The sequence below is a fragment of the Pseudorca crassidens genome, chromosome 17, assembly GCF_039906515.1.
Source record: "Pseudorca crassidens isolate mPseCra1 chromosome 17, mPseCra1.hap1, whole genome shotgun sequence".
Taxonomy (NCBI): Eukaryota; Metazoa; Chordata; class Mammalia; order Artiodactyla; family Delphinidae; genus Pseudorca; species Pseudorca crassidens.
The window spans coordinates 31310422-31333572 of NC_090312.1; the positions used below are offsets into that span (position 1 = coordinate 31310422).

A 23151-nucleotide genomic window follows, 5' to 3' on the forward strand; every position below is an offset into this window, starting at 1 on the left:
CCTCCCACCAGGAGGCCTGTACAAGTCTCTGGACCAGCTTCACCCACCAAGGGGTAGACATCAGAAGCATGAGGAACCACACCATTGCACCCTATGAAATGAAAACTGTAATCACAGAAAGTTAGACAAAATGAGATGGCAAAAAGATATAATCCAGATGAAGGAACAAGATAAAACCTCAAAGAACAACTAAGTGAAGTGGAGAGAGGCAATTTACGCAAAACAAAATTCAGAGTAATGATAGTAAAGATGATCCAAGATCTCAGAAAGACAAGGCACAAATTGAGAAGATACAAGAAATGTTTAACAAAGACCTAGAAAAAATAAAGAACATATGAAGAGAGATGCACAATACAATAACTGAAATGAAAAATACACCAGAAGCAATCAAGAGCAGCATAAATGAGGCAGAAGAATGGGTAAGTGAGCTAGAAGACAGAATAGTAAAAATCACTGCCACAGAATAGAATACAGAAATAAGAATGAAAAGAATGGGGGACAGTTTAAGAGACCTCTGGGACAACATTAAATGCACCAACATTTGCATTATAAGGGTCCCAGAAGCAGAGAGCAAGAAAGGACCTGAGAAAAGATTTGAAGAGAGAATAGCTGAAAACTTCCCTAACATGGGAAAGGAAACAGTCACCCAAGTCCAGGAAGTGCAACCCCAAGGAGGAACATGCTGAGACACATAATAATCAAACTGACAAAAATTAAAGACAAAGAAAAAAATATTAAAAGCAACAAGGGAAAAGCAACAAATAACATACAAGGGAACTCCCATAAGGTGGTCAGCTGATTCCTAGGCAGAAACTCTACAGGCCAGAAGGGAATAGCATGATATATTTAAAGTGATGAAAGGGAAGAACCAAGAATACTCTATCCAGGAAGGTTCTCATTCATATCTGACAGAAAAATCAAAAGCTTTACAGGCAAGTGAAAGACAAGAGGATTCAGCACCACAAGATGAGCTTTGCAACAAATGGTAAAGGAACTTCTCTAGGCAGAAAAGAAAAGGCCACAACTAGAAACAATAAAATTACAAATGGAAAAGCTCATCAGTAAAGGCAAACAAACATACAGTAAAGGTAGGAAATCATCCACATACAAATATGATATCAAAACCAGCAACTGTGAGGAGAGAACAAATGCAGGATATTGGATATGAATTTGAAATTAAAAGACCAGCAACTTAAAATAATCTTGTCTATATACAGGCTGCTATATCAAAACCTCATGGTAACTGCAAACCGAAAATCTACAATAGATACACAAAAAAGGAAAAAGAATCAAAATGCAACACCAAAGATAGTCATAAAATCACAAGAGAACAAAAGAAGATGGGAATAAAAAAGACCTACAAAAACAAATCCAAAACAATTAACAAAATGGCAATAAGAACATACATATTGATAATTACCTTAAATGTAAATGGATAAAATGCTCCAACCAAAAGACACAGACTGGCTGAATGGATACAAAAACAAGACCTGTATCTACGCTGCCTACAAGAGACCCACTTCAGATCTAGGGACACATAGAGACTGAAAGTGAGGGGATAGAAAAAGATATTCCACACAAATGGAAAAAAGCTAGAATAGCAATACTCATATCAGACAAAATAAACTTTAAAGACTGTTATAAGAGACAAAGGAGGATACTACATAATGATCAAGGGAATCAATCCAAGAAGAAGATATAACAATTGTAAATATATATGCACCTCAATATGTAAGGCAACTACTAACAGCCATAAAAGGAGAAATCGTCAGGAACATAATAATAGTGGGGAACTTTAACATCCCACTTTCTCCATACAGAAAATCAAGAAGAAAACACAGGCCTTAAATGACAAAATAGACCAGATGGATATAATTTGTATTTATAGAGCATTCCATCCAAAAGCAGCAGATGTTCATTGCAGCAATGAACATTGCAGATGTTCATTGTCCAATGTTCATTGCAGCACTATTTACCATAGCCAAGACATGGAAGCAACCTAAATGTCCATCAACAGATGAATGGATAAAGAAGATATGGTACACATATACAATGGAACATTACTCAGCCGTAAAAAAGAATGAAATAATGCCATTTACAGCAACATGGTTGGAACTAGAGATTATCATACTAAATGAAGTAAGTCAGAGAAAGACAAATATCATATGATATCACTTATATGTGGAACCTAAATAGAAAGAAGATACAAATGAACTTATTTACAAAATAGAAACAGACTCACAGACTTCAAAAACAAACTTATGGTTACCAAAGGTGAAAGGTGGTGGTGGGGGGGAAGGGATGAATTAGGAGGTTGGGTAACATATACACATTACTATACCTAAAATACATAACCAGCAAGGACTTACTATATAGCACAAGGAACTCTACTCAATATTTTGTAATAATCTAAATGGGGAAAGAATCTGAAAAAGCGCGCGCGTGTGTGTGTGTGTGTGTGTGTGTGTGTATAACTGAATCACTTTGCTGTAGACCTGAAACTAACACAACATTGTAAATCAACTATACTCTGGTATAAAATTAAAAAAAAAATTTTTTTAATAAAAAAAAAAAAAAACCCAGAACTTGAAATAATAATTACCACTATATAGGTTTTAGGTCACAATTCTAATAAAATGATCATATTTACAAAATAAAAAATGCATAGGGAATAATATATTAGTTATCTGGAATGGTAGTAGAAGAATGGAATTTTGGAGGAATACACACATAACTCACTGATGTCAATAACATTCTAGTTTTTAATCTAAACAGTGAGTTCACCATGTTGGTATTATTACACTTCATAAAGTCACATCAATTATTTATATGTATTGAATATTACATGACATTTTAATCAGAGCTTTTGTGTACTGTTTGATGTACTGCATAATTGGCTTGCTAAAAATGGTAAGAAGGGTACATTAATTGAATTACGTTATGCATGAGTGAACGTAAAATGCGTGAATTTGGAGCCAGATAGATCTGGATTGGAATTTTTGTTTTGATGATTGCTAGATTGAGCTGTATAATCTTGAGTGAGATACTTAAGATCTCTGAATATCGGTCTCTTTCAACAATATTTATCGCGGGACTGATATGTGCTAAGTACTGTTCAGGACACTAGAGGTATAGTGGTAAACAAAACAGGCAGCACGTCCAGGTGCTACAGAAGTATATGTAGAAGAGGTTACACAGAAGCCTGGAATGGCTTACCACCAATAAGGTGAAATTCTTGGTGTAAGATCCATGTCAGTGCCCTCTGAGATGAATTTCTGTGGAAATTATTTCATAGACCTTTTCTAAATTGGCTGTTCTTCCAACACTCCTGGGAATATATGAAATGTAGACCAGGATATTTTATATACTAATATGAACATAAGTAGTTTGTATAAGAAGCTGGCAATCTGCCTTTTTGTCAGTCTGTCAGATTCCTCATGGTGTGAGGCTAGGTCAGCTAGGGTACAAGGGACTGATTCTGTAGAGAAGGCTTTATTATAACTTTATCATATGCTAATAATCCCTGACTCCCTTGCTGTGTGCTCTTCCCATTTATATTCTCACTCCCTAGTGTCACCAGAAAGAGAATTCATTTCTCCCATCTTGCTTTTGCAGACATCAGAATCAGAGTTCACCCCCTTCCTATCTGCCTTTCTCACTTTCTCTATGGGTCTCATTTTCCTATTATTGTCATGCTCCCACTGAGCTCTTAAGATATTCAAGCAGTCCTGGGGCTACCATCATTGATGCTGGTTTACCAATAACCATCTATCCTGAAGTAAAACTTGCTCCAAAGGGCCACATGGCCAGTTTGAGAGCAGAAAAGCTTTCTATCCTCATGTAAGAAGAACCTTAGAGAAAAATAAAGTGAAAATCTGGTAACAGTATGGTTACTATAAAAATAGGATTTGCAAGTATGATATTTATAAGAATGTAATTAAAAAACCCTCATATTTAGCAGAAAGGTAGCTTATGGGTCACACAAAGAACCGTCCTGAAACCAACAGTAAATTCTCACATTCATTTGAAATACAGATATAAAAGGACTGGGAGTTTGGCGTTAGCAGATGTAAACTAGTATATATAGGATGGATAAACAACAAGGTCCTACTTTATAGCACAGGGAACTATATTTAATATCCTGTCATAAACCATCATGGAAAAGAATACAAAAAAAAGGAATGTCTACATGTGTACAACTGAGTCACTGCTATACAGCAGAGATTGGCACATTGTAAATCAACTATACTTTAATAAAAAATTTAAAAAAGAAACAAAGACAATGATCATTAACTTCTCAGCATCTGAAAAGCAGGGGAAAAAAGAGTAATAAAAAATAAGTCAAAGACATTTGTACAAGTCATAACTGGGAAATTTCCTACAACTGTGAGCAAAACAACAAAATGAGACTTGAATATGTATTCAGATAGTTACTGATGGAAAAGTGTGGGCAAAAAACAAGAGATGAGATCACAATCATTTAATTTCCTAAGAAAAGGACATAAGAGAATACATAGTAGAGCTCTTTCAACCGAAAACTCTGGTGGTGACATTGACCTTCCTGAAAGGGCATTCCTCACTCTCAGACACCCCAAAGGGAAATGAACCACAGGGAATGAATCTGTAATCAGGCCACAGGGGAGATTTTAAATATTAAAATTTGCTTTTCAATTGTTTGTTTGTTTTTGCCTCTGGCAATATCTGTATCTAAAACAAGGAGTCTTGCCCCATTCACTATCAAAACAAAATACAAAAGCAAAAAACCCCCACCACTCTGAGTCTATCTCATTCCATTTTTCCTAAGTAGTTAATGATTTCCAATGCATGGGATTAGGAGATCGTAGAACTGTTGGGCTACTAGCTCTACCTTCTCTGAGGTACCTCTACAAAGCAGATCACTGAACATTCATCTACCTTAACTGGTGCCTTAGATTTCTTTCTCCTATTGGAATAAATGGGGTTCTGAGCACAAGCAAGAGTCGAAATTCTGGAAAGCAGAGGCTCCAGACACCATACGCAGCTCTATCAAGAAACTGAGATGATTTTGAAACTGAGATGGATTGTAGCCTATATGAAATTTATTTTATGAACTACTTATTCTAGCACTAAATAATATCTTCATGCAAATTATGCTTTGCTCTAACCTCTGCATTCTTTATTCTCTGCATAATGAAAACAAATCCCTGAAAATATTCGTTTAATTGGTATAGTACTTCATTCCTTTTGCTGTTTTCACATGTCCCAATGGTGCCTTGTATAGACACACTAAAACTTTATCTGCAAAGTATAATTTTCCATCGCGATGAATGAGAGACTATTTACATCTGGGTAGTATGTGGTTGCAATAGCACTGGAAAACAAAAGTCAGATCACAAATCCCTTTCTCAAAGGCAAATACAGATCAGTTTCTACTTTTGATCCAGGCAGAAAGCCAAACCTAGAATAAGAGAAGCCATATGTATGTCTGAGAGAAAGTTGCCTACATAAGTAGGGATTTCCCCCAAATAATGAAGTTAACTTTATGATGGCTTTTGGAGGATGATGAAAATGTAATGGTCAGACTACAAAACTTTAAAAATGTTTTCCAAATACTTGGAGGTAATTTTTTAAAAAGAAGAAACAGCATGATAAAGGGGCCACAGCCTTCGTCAAGACTGATTAATACAAAAAGGGCAGCTATGGTATTTAAAGGTTCACCAGTTTCCCTACACTCAAATGCAGATGAAACTTGTTCCCAGATATTTATATCCATGTCCAAAAGAAGAAATATCTCTGACTAAATAGGAGAGAGTCTGTAAAACTGCCCACCCTCATGCCCTTTCTGATTTTCATTTATGCTTAAAGATCATAAAAACAAGTGAGTAATTCTAGAATTACTATCAGAAACCCTCTTTTAGATACATCAGGTCAGTTCAAGAAGATTGATCCTAACATCCCCAGTCTGGGAAGAGTCTAAAGGTCTTCTAAACAAGTGGTTCTCAACTGAGAGCAATTTGGTCCCTAAGGAACATCTGGCATGTCTGGAGACATTTTTGATGGTCACAGTTGGAGTGGGGGGGAAGTGCTACTGGCATCTAATAAGTAGAGGCCTGGAATGCTGCAAAACATCATACATTGCACAGGACAGTCCTTGACAAGAAAGAATTAGGGCCCAAAATATTAAGTGCAGAGAATAAGAAACACTGTTTTTAGATCAGTGTCCCCTGGATCAGCCCAATCTGTGAGGAAGAACGATCTTACTGATTTCTGACCTTGGAGGTCCTCATTGTAAGCAGACGTTTAGAGCCATGTTCCCCCTGGTTTTGGATGTATTCAACTGGTGGCGTTTCTGTCCCTATTTCTAAGCTGTGTGGTCTTTCTTGTAAGCAACTATTTGGAGACTATTGCCCTACTCCTTCCTTGTAGCAGACCTGTCAGATCCTGACCTGTTGTGGCCTAAAAAGAAAGGCACAAAAGGGAGGCTAGAACTATATTAGCTTATTTATTTGGCTTTTCTCAGCCCACGTAGAATATTCTAAATTAAGAGAAATAACATTTGGAATTTACTTCCACCTCGAGGCCAAGCAGTATGTTTGACCATGACTATAAACAAAAATAAATTTGAAGAATAGTTTGGATATTTAAATTCCACTTCATAGTATGCAATTATATGTATGAATTCCCAAACTGATTTATTTAATCAAGGAAATGATTACATAGCATATAACAAAACCCAAAAATATGTCTATATTTTCCTCTATTTGAAAACATTTAAATATGTCTTTTTTTAAAACAGCGCAAAGTGGCCAATGTTTTTTTCTTGAGAAGAAAAAAAAATATTCTGGGAGAATGTACTGCATTAATTTTGGTGTTAAAGTAATGGTGAAAATAACATCTGTGTATATTTTTTGTCTGTCTGTAACTACCTTGCTTAACAAAATAGTAGATTGGAAACTTTTTGTTGGTTCGCCAATTATTCATTTGAAGTTTGGTCCATGAAACTCCAAATTCTGGAATCACTGTTCTAGTCCAGCCAGCAACAAACACTTCACAACCAAATAATCAGAGTCTTTGCTTAAGCAATTCTAATGGTGAGGAATGTCATATTTGGCCAGTCCTACTGGAAAGTTCTTTATGGTGAGGTGAAACATAATGTTTGTAATCATCTCCTTGCAATTTCTTGGCTATTGTTCTACCCTTCAGGCCCCAGAAAACTATATCCAAATCCTACTTCTATAAGACAGCAATAGGCAATGATGAGGAAGAGTTCATGCCCATCTTGAACTCTGTCTTCTCTGAGCCAGGCACATGACACAACTCGAGTTCCTCTCATCATTCTGGTCCTTGTCCTCTAAACAGCTTCCAGTTTCTATAAAATTGACCACCATAAGCTTTGACTGAAGCAAAGTTGAATAGTACTACCATTTTTCTGTTTCTGACATTTCACTCATACCATTCAGCTTTAGGACAAATTAGGTTTGTTGGCAAGTTTTAGTAGTATTGATACACGAAATTATAGTCAAATCAAATCAGAGATTTAAATAAATTCTTCTTTTAACCCACATGCCCCCTACTGTGTATATATCCAATTATTGTGGTTTCTATTTGATTTAAGGTTAGGATTTTTAAAAATTTACCTCTCCTATTTTTATCTTGTCATTGTCAGCACATTATTCCACCCTGCTGAGATTTTAAAAAATATTTTTATTATAAACTATTTCAAACATATGAAAAATTAGACTAGTGTAATGAAAACCCATGTGCCCAAACTCAGATATGATAAATATTAACATTATTCCATATTTTCTTTTGGTTATTATATTTTTTAGAAAACCAAACATTAAATATAGTTACAGCCCATCTGATGGCTCTGAAAATCCCATCCCCTTCCCTCTCTCCTCAGTAAAACCACTATCCTGAAGGTGCTCTGTATCCTTCTCAACACAGATTTATATACCTAATCCTATATAGAGAGATAGCTATAGACCATATGTATAGATAAAATTTAAATATATGTTATCATAGAATATAAATCACTCTCTAACTTGGTTTTTTAAATTCAACTCTTGCTTCTGGTACTTATCCTTGTTGAAACATGAAGTACCAGCTCTTTCGTTTTCAATTGTCCATTTATCCAGTCTCTTATTTTTTCTATTTCAAACAATGCTAGTGTGAGCATCCCTAAACACATCACCTTCTGTCTCTGTATAATAGTTGCTCTAGGACAGACATCCAGAAGTAAAATTTCTGAGTTGCAGTTATGTATCATCACTGTTAATAGATATTTTCAAATTGCTTTTTAAATCAATAGTACTAATTTATGTTTCCACTAATAGTGACTGAGAATTTGTGTTACTCCACATCCGTGGCAATACTTGATATTATGGATTCAATTGTGTCCTCCTCCAAAATTCATTTAAAAAATCATGTTGAAAATTTATGTTGCAGTCTTAACCACCAGTGCCTCAAATGTGACCTTATTTGGAAATAGGCTCATTGCAGATGAATCTAATTAAGATAGGATCATATTAGAGTAGGCTAGGCTCCTAATCCAATGACTGATGTCCTTATAAAAAGAGGAAATTTGGATACAGAGACATACATACAGGGAGAAAGCCATGTAAAGATAAAGGCAGACAGAGATTGGGGTGATGTAACAGATACCGAGGAACACCAAAGATTGCTAGAGAACCACCAGAAGCTAGGAGAAATCATAGAACCAATTCTCCCTCATAGCTCCCTGAAAGAGCCAAACCTACCAACTTGATCTGAGACTTCTAGGCTGCAGAACTATGAACAACAAATTTCTATTGTCCAAACCATGCAGTTGTGATACTTTGTTACACCAGCTCTAGCAAACCAATACACTTGCTATCGCATGACTTTTTAAATGTAATAGATATAAAAGAGAATCTTATTTTAATTTTCTTTCACTAATGATACTGAGCATATATATATTGCTAATTTGGATTCCCTCTTCAGAAAATTATCTTTTTAATCTCCTTTGTCTACTTTTTAACTGACTTTCAATTTTGATGATATTTTTACACAAATATTTTAAATTATTCAACAATACTTTTATGAAACAGGTTCTTGGTGTCATAGTTAAAAATGTTTCCTATTCTGAGGCTTTAATATCTTCTATAATTTCTTCTAACAATTTAAAGTTTTGATTTTTACAATTTGTTCTTTAATCTACCTGCAATTGGATTTTATATATGAAATAAGGTAGCAATTTATTGTTTTTTACATTTAGATCATCAATTTCCCAAGAACCATTTATAATTCTCAGTTCTTTTTCATTAATTTGTATTAACACTTCTGTCATAGTACGTATTCTTACGTATACATGACCTTGTTTCTGGGCTCTCTATTCTATTTGTCTGTTCATCTAATTCTATTCTAATACTGTGCTATCTTAACTATTATAGCCATGTAGAAAGTTTTCACTGATGTTAAGGAAAAATTATACTATCATTTTCTTCTCAATTTCTAATTTCATTGCATTGTCATTAGAAAACATAACTAGCATCATATTGAATATACAGTAGAATATTAAAATGGGTCTCTTTCTATCTATTTTATTTTATTTATTTATTTATTTTTAACATCTTTATTGGGGTATAATTGCTTTACAATGGTGTGTTAGTTTCTGCTTTATAACAAAGTGAATCAGTCATACATAAACATATGTTCCCATATGTCTTCCCTCTTTCTATCTATTTTAAAAGAGTCCCTGAGGCCAAGAACAAAATGAAGTACCTATTCTGAAGTGAAGGAGTAAATACCTTTGAAACAGTTGTGAAGTAGCTGGTAACACTCAGCCCAAAACCACATCAAGGACAATTATCTTCAGGTTAAAAAGGTAAGGAGAGAAAACTTTCATGGTAAAAATTTTAGAATAGCAATTTTTTCCTCTCCCCGAATAGGTTAAAAAAAAAAAAAAAGAGATGTCCCTTTATGCCTAATGAGGAATTTTAAGGAGCACTGGAGAGCTTGATGCCAGTCTTCTGGAGCTCGAAGAGCAATGCTGCAGAAGGAAGGGAACATTGACCACTAGAGGCAGAAGCTAAGTGTGAAGGGAAAAGGTAATAAGCAGCCAGCCAACGAGTCACTGCCTATACCAGAGAGTCATAGCCAAGTAAGGAACCCCTTGGAACTATTCTCAAGAGAAACGTTCAACTTTGAGCATCCACTGACCATCAATACGGATGTGGAAAATAGGCATAGGAGGCTTTGAAAAGTTCGCACCTATTCCTGGGTATCTAGAAGGCTGCACATATGTTGAGGGTTGTGCGCATGCTCAGGGCTGTCTACGTGCCCCAGAAAGACCTGAGAAAGCCCTCTGCAGTTACCTCTGGCTGACCTTGACTTCAAGGAAATAAAGGGTAAGGCAGAGTTGTAAAGTGCCTGGCTGACTGTGGAAAGCTTGTATGAACATGCACACACAGACCCTTGGCAAAGACTGGGAGACTTATTGGTTCCAGGCATTTAAGGAAATCATTGTCCAATCATAATCTGAGCTTCAACTGAGTAGAGACTTCAGTGATTCCACACAACAAAGATCACAGAATTTACAGAAATAGTTCAGGAACATCACTAAGCAAACAAACACCAACAATGACAAAAAATAATAACAACAAAGTCTGAGGGAGCAGAAGATTAGATTTTCAAAGTTGCCACATTATGCAAAATGTCCAGTTTTCAACAAAAAATAACTATGGGACATGGAACAAACAAGGAAGTGTTGGTCCATACACAGAAAAACCATCAGTCAATAGAAACTGTTCCTGAAGACACACAGTTGTTGTACTTAATAGACAAGATTTAATCAACTATTTTAAATATGTTTAAAATACATATGTTTAAAATAAGAACTAAAGGAATTCATGCCTCAAGAACTAAAGGAAAGTATGAGAACAACTTCTCCCCAGGTAGAGATTATCAATAGAGACAGAATAAAGAGAAATTCTGGAGTTGAAAAGTACAATATTTGAAATGAAAATTTCACCATAGGGACTCAAAAGGAGATTTGAGCTGGAAGAAAAAAGAATCAATGAACTTGAAGATAGCTCAAGAATAGAACTGAGGAACAGAGGGAAGAAAATGAATACAGCCTCAGAGACCTGTGGGATGCATTCAAGTGTTTCAACATACAAATAATAAAAGGAAAGAGAGAGAAGGGCAAAAGAATATTTGAAGAAATAATGGCTGAACACCCCCTGATTTATGAGAAACATAAATTTACACATCCAAGAAGCTCAACAAACTTCAGGTAGGAGAAACTCAAATACATTCACACCTAGACACATCATGATCAAACTGTTGAAAACCAAAGATAAAGAAGGATTCTTGACATTGAGTAATTATTTAGAAAACTGACATTTTTGCTTTAAATTTTTTCCAAAAGTACTAAACATTGAAAATTCAAATATTCTACAAAAGGCATTATATACAAATGTCAAATTATTATGAATGTATTAATAATAGGAAACATTCTGTGTCTCACCCAGTCTGACTTTGGACACCCTACAAATACTGATTGAATCTACCTCACTTGACCTTGATAATACATAGAATCATCTGGAATAGAATCATGTTGATTGCAGAATCTTTTTATCCTCTGTGACAAATGATTCCTACCCAGACCGATCTTAGTCACAGTGCCAATACTCAGTCATAGATGTGTTCAGAGTATGCATATCCTAGAGTACAAACAAGTCCCAGTCTTACAAACAACCCTCCGCCCTACTGCCAGTGATACAATGAACTTTAAAGGGCCCATAGCAAAAAGGACACAGAGGAGGAGCCACATACACTGAGAAAAAAATTACAACATAATTTTACAGTTGGTTCTACCCACTAGAAACAGCCACAGAAAAAGTGATAAATTATAAAGAAGAGAAAATCAGCCCATCCATAAGCCCCGCCCCCACCAAAAAAACCCTCCTGTCATATATTTAGTTAAAAATTAAGCAAAAATTATTCTCAGTGTATTACTTCCTTTATAGGTCCCTTTATAGGTCTTCAATGTCATGTTTCCTTTGTTTTTCTGAACAAATACCATGGATCCCCCTCTATTCAAATATATATTTGACTTTCTTGTGAATATATTGTATTAGAACTCTCTTTTCAAATAGCATCTTTATCTTTTGTTAACTTTTCATAAGTACTACCTTCCCCATCTTTGATGAGCATCAGGACATTTTATCTTTATCTATCTGAATGTCTAGAGACTCTCCACCCTTGCTCCAAAGGCAGAGCTTGCAGAGAGTTTGGGGTATAGTCAGATATAGTAGCAAGCCTGTAATTCTGAATTGTTAAGAAGGATTTGGGGGTTATTATCTCTCATTATTCTATTGGCTAGCATATATCAGCTGGGTGTTTTTTTCTGTTCCACTTGGCATTGTCTGGGATCACTTATTTGGGGCTAGAGTTTCCAAGTTGACCTTATTTGCATGTTTGGTATCTTATGCAAGCTGGGCCTCTCTATCTGGAAGGTCACACTTTTTTAGCTGGTGCCTTAGGCTGTAAGAGAGTGAGTGCAGAAGCTTCCAAGACTCTTAAGGGCTAAGCCTAAATTGGTATAACATTTCTTCTGTTATATGCTATTAATCAAAGGAAGTTATAGTTCAGTTCATTCCAGGAATATAAGGTTGGCTCAGTATATGAACATTAATCAATATAATACACCATATTAACAGAATAAAGGATTAAAAACACATTACCATCTCAATAGATGTAGAAAAAGCATTTGACAAAACCCAACACCCTTTATTATAAAAACACTCAATAAACTAGGAATAGAAGGGAACTTCCTCAACCAGGTAAAGGACATCTATGAAAAATTCACTGCTAACTTCATACTTAGAGATACTAAAAGTCTTTCTCCTAAAATTAGGAAAAAGACAAGGATGTCTGCTCTTGCTACACCTATTCAACATTGTGCTGGAGGCTATAGCAAGAGCAATTAGACAAGAAGAAAAAATAAAAGGCATCCAGATTGGCAGAAATTCTTGAAATTCAACAACAAAAGGACACATAACCCAATGAAAATATGGGCAAAGAAATAATTCTCCAAAGAAGATATACAAAAAACTATTAGGGAAAAGCAAGTCAAAACCACAATGAGATACCACTTCCCACCTACTAGGATGACCGTTATAAAAAAGACGAACAAATAAGTGAAGGTGAAGATGTGCAAACTCTCGTGTATTGCTGATGAGAATGAAAACAATGCAGCTGCTTTCAAAAACAGTTTGACAATTCTTCAAGAAGTTCAACATAGTTAACTTATAACTCTGCAATTCTACTCCTAGGTATATAGCTAAGAAAGATGAAAGCATATATTCTTATAAAAACTTGTATCCAGATGTTTATAGTAGCCAAATATTTCATTAAAGCCAAAATGTAGAAACAACCCAAATGTTCAACTGATGAATAAACAAAATATGGTATATCCATACAATGGAATATTATTCAGCTCTAAAAAGAATGAAGTACTGATACGTTACAACACGGAAGAACCTGGAAGATACTATGCTACGTGAAAGAAGCCAGACATGAAAAACAACATATTGTATGATTTCATTTATATGAAATGTTTAGAATGGGCAAACCCATAGAGGTGGAGAAAGCAGCTTGGTGGTTGCCAGGGGCTGGGGGTACAGGGCAATGAGTAACTGCTTAATGGGTACAGAGTTTCCTTTGGGGGTGATTAAGATGTTTTAGAACTAGATTGAAGTAGTAGTTTCACAGATATATAGATATACTAAAAACCACCCAACTGTACACTTTAAAAGTGATTTTTATGAAATGTGAATAATATCTCATAAAAAAATGACAATGTAAGTTGCCACATAAAAAGGCGGGAGTAATGTGATTGCCTCAATAAAGACAAAAATTTTTTGAAAAACTTCCAAATTAGAAAAAAAAATCACAAACTAGGATGGAAGGAGACCACCTTAACTTGTTAAAGTTTATATTCACACCCACACACAGAAAACCCAACTATGATAAACAGAACATTTACAGGAAAACTTAAAAGTTACTCCATTTTAAAGAACAAGGATGTCCACCGACAACAGTGTCATTTAACATAGTACCAGAACTCCTGGCCAATACTATAAAGTATTATAATAATAGCAGCAACAACAATGATGAGGAGGAGGAACTAAGGTGTAACGCAAGATATAAAAATGTTGTTTGCAGATAATCTCATCATCTACCTAGACAAACCAACTAAATTAAAAAACAGGAAGAGTAAGAGAGTTCAGCGAGGTTGACAGAGACAAACTCAATATACAAAAACCAATGGCATTCTCTACAACAGCAAAAACAAACTATAAAATACAGTATGTATATATCTTTCCAATAGCAACAAAAACTTAAGGTACCTAGGCATTTTCTTTATCAAGAATACACAAGGGTGGGCTTCCCTGGTGGCGCAGTGGTTGAGAGTCCGCCTGCCGATGCAGGGGACACGGGTTCGTGCCCCGGTCTGGGAAGATCCCACATGCCGCGGAGCGGCTGGGCCCGTGAGCCATGGCCACTGAGCCTGCGCGGCCGAAGCCTGTGCTCTGCAGCAGAAAAGGCCACGGCAGTGAGAGGCCTGCGTATCGGAAAAAAAAAAAAAAAAAAAAAGAATACACAAGGGCTTCCCTGGTGGCGCAGTGGTTGAGAGTCTGCCTGCCGATGCATGGGACACGGGTTCGTGCCCCAGTCTGGGAAGATTCCACATGCCGCGGAGCGGCTGGGCCCGTGAGCCATGGCCGCTGAGCCTGCGCTCCGCAACGGAAGAGGCCACAACAGTGAGAGGCCCGCGTACCGGGAAAAAAAAAAAAGAAGACACAAAACTTCACTGAAGTATGTAGATAATTACCTGAATAAATGGAGTATATTCTGTTCTATGGATAAGTCCACTTAGCATTATAAAAATATCAGTTCTCCACAATTTCATCTATAAACTCAACTGAATCCAAAAAAAATCCATGTGGAATATTTAAAGAAAAAGCCAAAAATATTCTAAAACTTACATGAACAAATACAAGTTTGCAAATAACTAAGTTGACCTACATTAAAAAAAGCAAAGATGGACACTTGCTTTTCCAGTTATTATATAATAACCAGTAAATAGACAAATGGACAGATGGATCAAAAGAGAAAGCTTGGAGACAGACCCATGAACACATAGGAACTTAACACATGATAAAGATGGCATCATACATTAATGTACTAAATGGAAGGAACAGATAATTTATTAGATGGTTTGGGGAAAGTTGTTCACTATACAGAGAAAAATTCAAATAAGTTCATTTGTTAATATAATTTGCAAAGATGGAATCATGGTTTATAAAATACCTATATGTAAAAGTTAAATTATAAAACTAATTATCGATGATGTGAGAAACTATCTTTGTGACAGTGGAGTGGAAATGAACTTTTTAAACAATCTTAAAGCATGGAATATCAGACAAAAATTTTTTAATTGCTTAACCTGATTATATCAAAATAATGGCTATTGATTAGGGAACATGATGGCAAAATTAACAATGTCTGAAATCAATCAGAGACTCTTTCAGATGAGAAGTCAGTGAACTTTTTCCATAAAGGGATAGCTAGTAAATATTTTAGGCTTTGTGAGTCATATAATCTCTGTTGGAACTAAACTCTAAACTCCGTCATTGTAGCATAAAGCCAGCAACATACAATACGTAAATGAATGAGCATGGCTACGTTCAATACAACTTTATTTATGGACACTAAAATTTGATTTTATATAATTTTCATGGGTCACAAAGTATTATTCTCTTCATTTTTTACCCTATCATTTAAAAATGTAAACTTCATTCTTAGCCTGTTGGCTGTATGAAAAGAGATAGCAAGTCAGTTTTGGGCCAGAGACCAAGATTTGCTGACCCTTGGTCTAGACTGTAAACGAAGCTTTGCAAATGAACAAGACAAAAGAAGAATAGCAATTCCAAAAAGGCAAAAGGTAAAAGCAAGCAAAATATAAAAAGTGAAATTTAAAAGGCCTCAACCTTTAAATATACACTCAGACTAACTAATAATCAGAAAAATAAAATGAGATATCATTTTATACCCTTCAGACTGTCAAAAATTAGAAAGCTGGATAAGGCCAAATGTTGGCTGGAATTAGAGACATAGGGATCTTCATGCCTTGCTGGTGGAAGTGCAGACTGTGTAATGCTTCTGAGAAATCTGTTAAATTAAGTATATTGATATCCTTCCATCTGGGTATCCTTCTCTTGCCTCTATAAGAAGTAAGTCTGTAAGGTCTGTAAGGGGAAATATATAAGGAAATTTATGCAGATTTGTTGCAGGGAGTTGAACATGATCTGGGTGCCCATTGTTGATAGAATAAATGGATAAACATGGTAGATACATACATACTACTAATGAGAACCAAGCCAATTTTGAACAACAAAATTGATAGTCATATAAGCACAGTATTTTGTGAAAAAGTGAGAAACAGGTGAAGATGTAATTTATGTTACCATTTATGAAAATTAAAAAATAACAATGTACATAAAACAATTCATGTTTCACAGGCATATATACAAACCAAAGGACACCTGCCAAACTAGTTAGAATTGAGCTTGGGATGTGGGAGGGGAACAGGTGGAATAGACAATGAGGATTAAAAGGAATAAATATATAAATCAAACAAAGAGAGTAGGGCCTTACAGGACCATCAGTGATCCTGCACTGTGTATTGAGGTGTGTGATTCCCTCAGTCCTTTGCCTCTGAGGTTGATAGACATACACAAACAAATAAAAAGCACAAATTACTGAAAACATTATAGTGGGGGATATAACAGATAACTTTCAATCTTTAACAGATGAAGCACACAAACAAGAAGAGGAAGAAATAAAAGGTTTTTGCGTAAATAAATAAAGTTAAATAAAAAGATATAACTAACTTCCTATCCTACAAAGGAAAGAAAGACTTTCATATTTTGTCAAGGGACATTTGCTAAAATCAATCATCTCTTCAACCTTAAATAAAACCTTAAAATCTATAATTCTCCATAATGTAAAAAAGTTAAACATTAAAACACAATAAAATAAAGCAAATCCCAACCATGGGAACTAAAACTTAATTTTCTAACCATAAGAACAAAGAGAAAATCTAAAACAACAGCAGTGACAATTTATACAATAATAAAAATGATACTACCATATCAAAAGGTATAGAATGACAAAGGTATAGTAAAAGTAACTTTATATCCCAAATTAACTACTAAAAAGAAATGAAACAAAAAAAGACTTACACCTAACTACCTATAAAAAGAATAAAATTTGTCATTAATAATTGAAGGAGAGTTTTCCAGACAAGCAAAAGCTAAAGGAGTTCATCACCACTAGACCAGCCTTACAAAGCATGTTAAAGGGACTTTTTAAAGCTGAAATGAAAGGTGTTTGGTAAAGAGTAACAGGAAAATATATGAAAATACAAATAAGAATAAAAGAATAAAAAAAGAATAAAAAAGAATAAAAGTGGTACCAAATGTAAAATAGATAGCTAGTGGGAAGCAGCTGCATAGCACAGGGAGATCAGCTCAGTGCTTTGTGTCCACCTAGAGGGGTGGGATAGGGAGGGTGGGAGGGAGATGCAAGAGGGAGGAGATATAGGGATATAGGTATATGTATAGCTGATTCACTTTGTTATACCACAGAAACTAACACACCATTGTAAAGCAATTATACTCCAATAAAGATGTTAAAAAAATTTTAAAAAAAGAATAAAAGTGGAGTATTTACAAATACGTGGAAATTAAACAACATGCTGCTGAGTAGAAGGTCAAAGAAGAAATCAAGAGAAATTTTTTAAATCTTGAGACAAATGAAAATATAAAAGCAACATACCAAAACTTATGGGATGCAGCAGAGCCATTCTAAGATGAAAGTTCCTAGTGATAAATGCCTAGACCAAGAAATAAGAAAAATCTCAAATAAACAACTTAACTTTATACTTCAAGGAACTAGAAAAAGAACAATTGAAGCCCAAAGGTAGTACAGGCACAGCTCATTTTATTGAGCTTCACTTTACTGAACTTCATGGATATTGCATTTTTTACAAATTAAAGGTTTGTGGCAATGTTGCACTAAACAAATCTATCTGTGCCATTTTTCCAAAAGCATTTGTTCACTTTGTGTCTCTGTGTCAGATTTTGGTAATTCTCACAATATTTTAAATCCCCACCAGCAAAAGATTATACCTGCTGAAGGCTCAGATGATGTTTAGCATTTTTTAGCAATAAAGTATTTTTTAATTAAGATATATACTTTGTTTTTTAAGACATAATTCTATTGCACACTTAATAGACTAAGATAGAGTGTAAACATAACTTCCATATGCCCTGGGAACCCCCAAAATCCATGTGACTCACTTTATTGTGATATTCTCTTTATTGCAGTGATCTGGAACCAAAGTCACAAAATCTCCTGAGGTATGCCTGTAGAAGAAAGGAAATAACAAAGTTCAGAAAGGAAATATATGAAATAATAGAGACTAGAAAAAAAAGCAGTGCTATTAGCTGATTTTTTGAAAAGTTAAACAAAATTGAAAAAACTTCAGCTAAACTCCCCAAGGAAAAAAGAAAGGACTGAAATAAATAAAATCAGAAATGAAATAGGAGATGTTGCAACTGATACAAAGGATCATAAAAGACTACTATGAACAATTGTATACCAACAAATTGGACAAAGTAGAAGAAATGGATAAATTCCTAGAAACACACAATCCACTGACTGAAGCATGTAGAAATAGAAAATCTGAACACATTTATTACTACTAAGGAGACTGAATCAGTAATAAAAAGCACCCAACAAACAAAAGTCCAGGAGCAGATGGCTTTACTGGTGAATTCTACCAAACATTTAAAGAAGAATTATTACCAGCCTTTCTCCACAGAAGAGGAGGGAACCCTTTGAAACTCATTTTACAAAGCCAATGTTACCCTGATACCAAAACCAGACAAGGATGCTACAAGAAAATTACAGACCAATATCCCTGATGAACATAGATGCTAAACTCCTCAACAAAGTATTAACAAACTGAATTGAACAACATGTTAAAAGCATCCTACACCATGATCAAGTGGGATTTATTCAAAGGATACAAGGATGGTTCAACATCTGCAAATCAGTTAATGCGATATACCACTTTAACAAATGAAGGATAAAAATCATATGCTTGTCTAATAGATGCAGAAAAAGTATTTGACAAAATTCAACATCCATTTATAATAATAGCTCTCAACTAAGTGGGTATAGAGGTAGCACACCTCAACATAATAAAAGCCGTATACAACAAGCCCACAGCTAACATACTCCATGGTGAAAAGCTGAAAGCTTTTCCTCTAAGATCAGGAAAGAGACAGGGATGCCCACTCTTGCCACTTATTCAACATAGTATTGGGGACTTCCCTGGTGGTGCAGTGGTTAAGAATCCATCTGCCAAAGCAGGGGACACAGGTTTGAGCCCTGACCTGGGAAGATCCCACATGCCATGGAGCAACTAAGCCCGTGCACCACAGCTACTGAGCCTGTGCTCTAGAGCCCACAAGCCACAACTACTGAGCCTGCGTGCCACAACTACTGAAGCCCATGCACCTAGAGCCCATGCTCTGCAACAAGAGAAGCCACCGCAATGAGAAGCCCATGCACCGCGAAGACTAGTCCCCACTTGCTGCAACTAGAGAAAGCCCACACAAAACAACAAAGACCCAAAACGGCCAAATATAAATAAATTCATAAAAAAAACCCCAAAAAATAGTACTGGAAGTCCTAGACAGAGCAATTAGATAAATAAATAAGTGAAATAAAAGGTATCCCAATTGAAAAGGAAGAAGTAAAACTGTCACTATTTGCAGATGATATATAAAAATCCTAAAGACTCTACCAAAAACACTATATTAGAATAAATGAATTCAGTAAAGTTGCTGGATACAAAATCTTTATACAAAAACCTGTTGTACTTCTCTATACTAATAACAAACTATGAAAAAGAGAAATTAAGGAAACAATCCCATTTACAATTGCATGCAAAGAACCCCCAAAATACCTAGGAAGAAATGTAACCAAGATGGTGACAGACCTGTACACAGAAAACTTTAAGGCCTTGATGAAAGAAATTGAAGAAGAGAAACAAAAAGATATTTCATGCTAATGGATTAGAAGAATTAATACTGTTAAAACCTTCATATTGCTCAACTAATCTACAGATTCAATGCAATTCCCATCAAAACTCCAATGACATTTTTTTTTTTTTTTTGCGGTACGTGGGCCTCTCACTGCCGTGGCCTCTCCCGTTGCGGAGCACAGGCTCCGGACGCGCAGGCTCAGCGGCCATGGCTCACGGGCCCAGCCGCTCCGCGGCATGTGGGATCTTCCCGGACCGGGGCAGGAACCTGTGTCCCCTGCATTGGCAGGCGGACTCTCAACCCCTGCGCCACCAGGGAAGCCCCTCCAATGACATTTTCACAAAAATAGAACAAACCAACCTAAAATTTATATGGAACCACAAAGACCCTAATTAGCAAAAACAATCTTGAGAAAGAAGAACAAAGCTGGGGGCATCACACGTCCTGATTTCAAACTATATTACAGAGCTATAGTAATCAAAACAGTATGGTATTGCCTTTATACAGACACATAGATCAATGGAACTGAATAGAGAGCCCAGAAATAAACTCAGATATATATAATGAATTAATTTATGACAAAATAACCAAGAATATACAATGGTAAAATGACAGTCTCTTCAATAAATGTTGTTGGGAAACTGGACAGTCACACACAAAAGAATGAAACTAGACCATTATCTTACACCACACACAAAAACTAGCTCAAAATGGATTAAAGACTTGAACAAAGACCTGAAACCATAAAACTAGAAGAAAACATAGGTGATGAGCTATTTGACTTTGGTTTTGGCAACAACTTTTTGCATTTGACACCAAAAGCAAAGGAAACAAAAGCAAACAACAACAACAAGTGGGGCTACATCAAATTAAAAAGCTTCTACACAGCAAAAGAAACCATGAACTAAGTGAAAAGGCAACCTACTGAAAGGGAGAAAAATATTTGCAAATCATATATTTGACAACAGGTTAATATCCAAAATGTATTTTTAAAAACTCAATAGTAAAACAAAACAAAACAACACTAGAAAATGATTTAAAAATGGGTAGAGGATATAATTAAGACATTTCTCCAAAGAAGATATACAGAAGGCCAACAGGTACATGAAAAGGTATTCAACATTTTTAATCATTAGAGAAATGCAAGTCAAAACCACAATGAGTTAGTATCTTGTACCTGTTAGAATGGCTATTATTGAAAAGATGAGAAATAACAAGTGTTGGCAAGGATGCAGAGAAAGGGGAACACTTGTGTACTGTTGGTGGGAATGTAAATTGGTGTAGCTACTATGGAAAACAGTATGGACTTTCCTCAAAAATTGAAAATAGAATTACCATATGATCCACTTCTGAGTACTTAACTGAAAGGAACAGAAATACTAACTGGAAAAGATATCTGTTCCTCCATGTTCATTGCAGCATTATTTGCAATAGCCAATCATGGAAGTAACCTAAGTGTCCAATGATAGATGAATGGATAAGGAGGTTGTGTATGTATATACAATGGAATATTATTCAGCTATAGAAAAGAAGGAAATCTTGGCATTTGTGACAACATGGATGGACTTTGAGGGCACTGTGTTAAGTGAAATAAGTGAGAAAAAATACAAATACCATATGATCTCACTTATATGTGGAATCTAAAAAACAAATAAAATTGGAACTCACAGATACAGAGAAAAGATTGGTGTGCCAGAGGTTGGGAGGGTGGACAAAATGGGAGGTGGCCAAAGCATACAAACTTCAGTTATAAAATAAATAAGTCATGAGTATGTAATGTACAGTATGATGACTATAGTTAATAATAATGTATATATGAAAGTTGCTAAGAGTAGATCTTAAAAGTTTTCATCACAAGGAAAAAAATATAACTATGATGATGCATGTTATCTGGACTTATTGTGTTCATCATTTTGCGATATATACAAATATAGATCATTTTGTTGTACTGAAATTAATACATTGTTACGTGTGAATTATATCTCAATGAAAAAAGTCTTAAAATAAATAATAATGAAGAATGCATAGAATTCAGAAACAAAAAAGTATAAGGATAAAAACAGAAATCTATTAAGTAACAGAAATAGTAAATATATATAAATATTTATTTATAGAATTTTAGATATATAGAAACATATCTAGAAACAAATTTCTATTCAATTAAGGAGAAAGAAAACATGATTAAAATTAGAAATTATAGCGAGAATAGAAAAACTGATTTGCTAATATAAATTACCAAAATTGACCCAAATGTGAAAGCCAAAAGAACTTGAAAGAAAAATGACTTCATAGTCATCTCATGAAACACTGAAAAAGACAATTGATAAAAAATCTCACACTTACTGGTGCTTAATACAACAGTTAAAATAAATTTCCATTCAAATAGGAATTAGTAAGGATTCCTATTCTGATCCTTATTTCCTTTTTTTATGTTCTAGTGAATTACAATAAGAAATCAGAAAACATAGATGTAACAAAATATAAAAGTGAGAAAAGCCACTTTTATTTCAACAGTTCTCTACTTAGAAACTCAAGGGAATTGGCTGAAAGTTTACTAGAATTGAAATATTACTTGAGTTAAGAATCTGAATAAAAATGTAATATTCACAAGTGAATAATCATTCTTCTAATTTAATGGGAGGAAAATAAGAAAATAAAGGTAACTATAAATGACCTCAATAAGAAACATATTAGGTGTATACAAAATTACAAAATTTTGCTAAAGAATAAAAATTCACATTAAATGATAATGCTAATTACTATAAAGATGATATTTTTCTGTAATAAATTTTTAGGTTAGACTCAGAGATAAAAATATATTAAAATTTATCTGGAGTAACAAACATCTAGTTAATATGTGTTTTACAAACAAACAAAAATATTAAAGGGATGTGCCTTGTATAAAATTCAAATTTATTATGGAGTTACAATAATTAAAGTAATATAAACTTAACCCCAAAATCAATCAACAGAAGAATCACTGCACAATAAAATAGAATTGGGT

General features: G+C 34.8%; 1 long non-coding RNA gene across 5 annotated transcripts in view; it reads right to left on the bottom strand.

The window, feature by feature from the left end:
* LOC137210516 (uncharacterized) overlaps window positions 1–23151 on the bottom strand; it is a 122360-nt gene that overhangs the window by 46189 nt on the left and 53020 nt on the right. For all 5 annotated transcript variants that reach the window (XR_010936595.1, XR_010936594.1, XR_010936591.1 and 2 more), the window contains exons 2-3: window positions 18393–18458; window positions 17869–17926 (exon numbers count right to left, since the gene is read on the bottom strand). This is a non-coding gene — a long non-coding RNA (uncharacterized lncRNA). The remainder of the gene's footprint in view (window positions 1–17868; window positions 17927–18392; window positions 18459–23151) is intronic.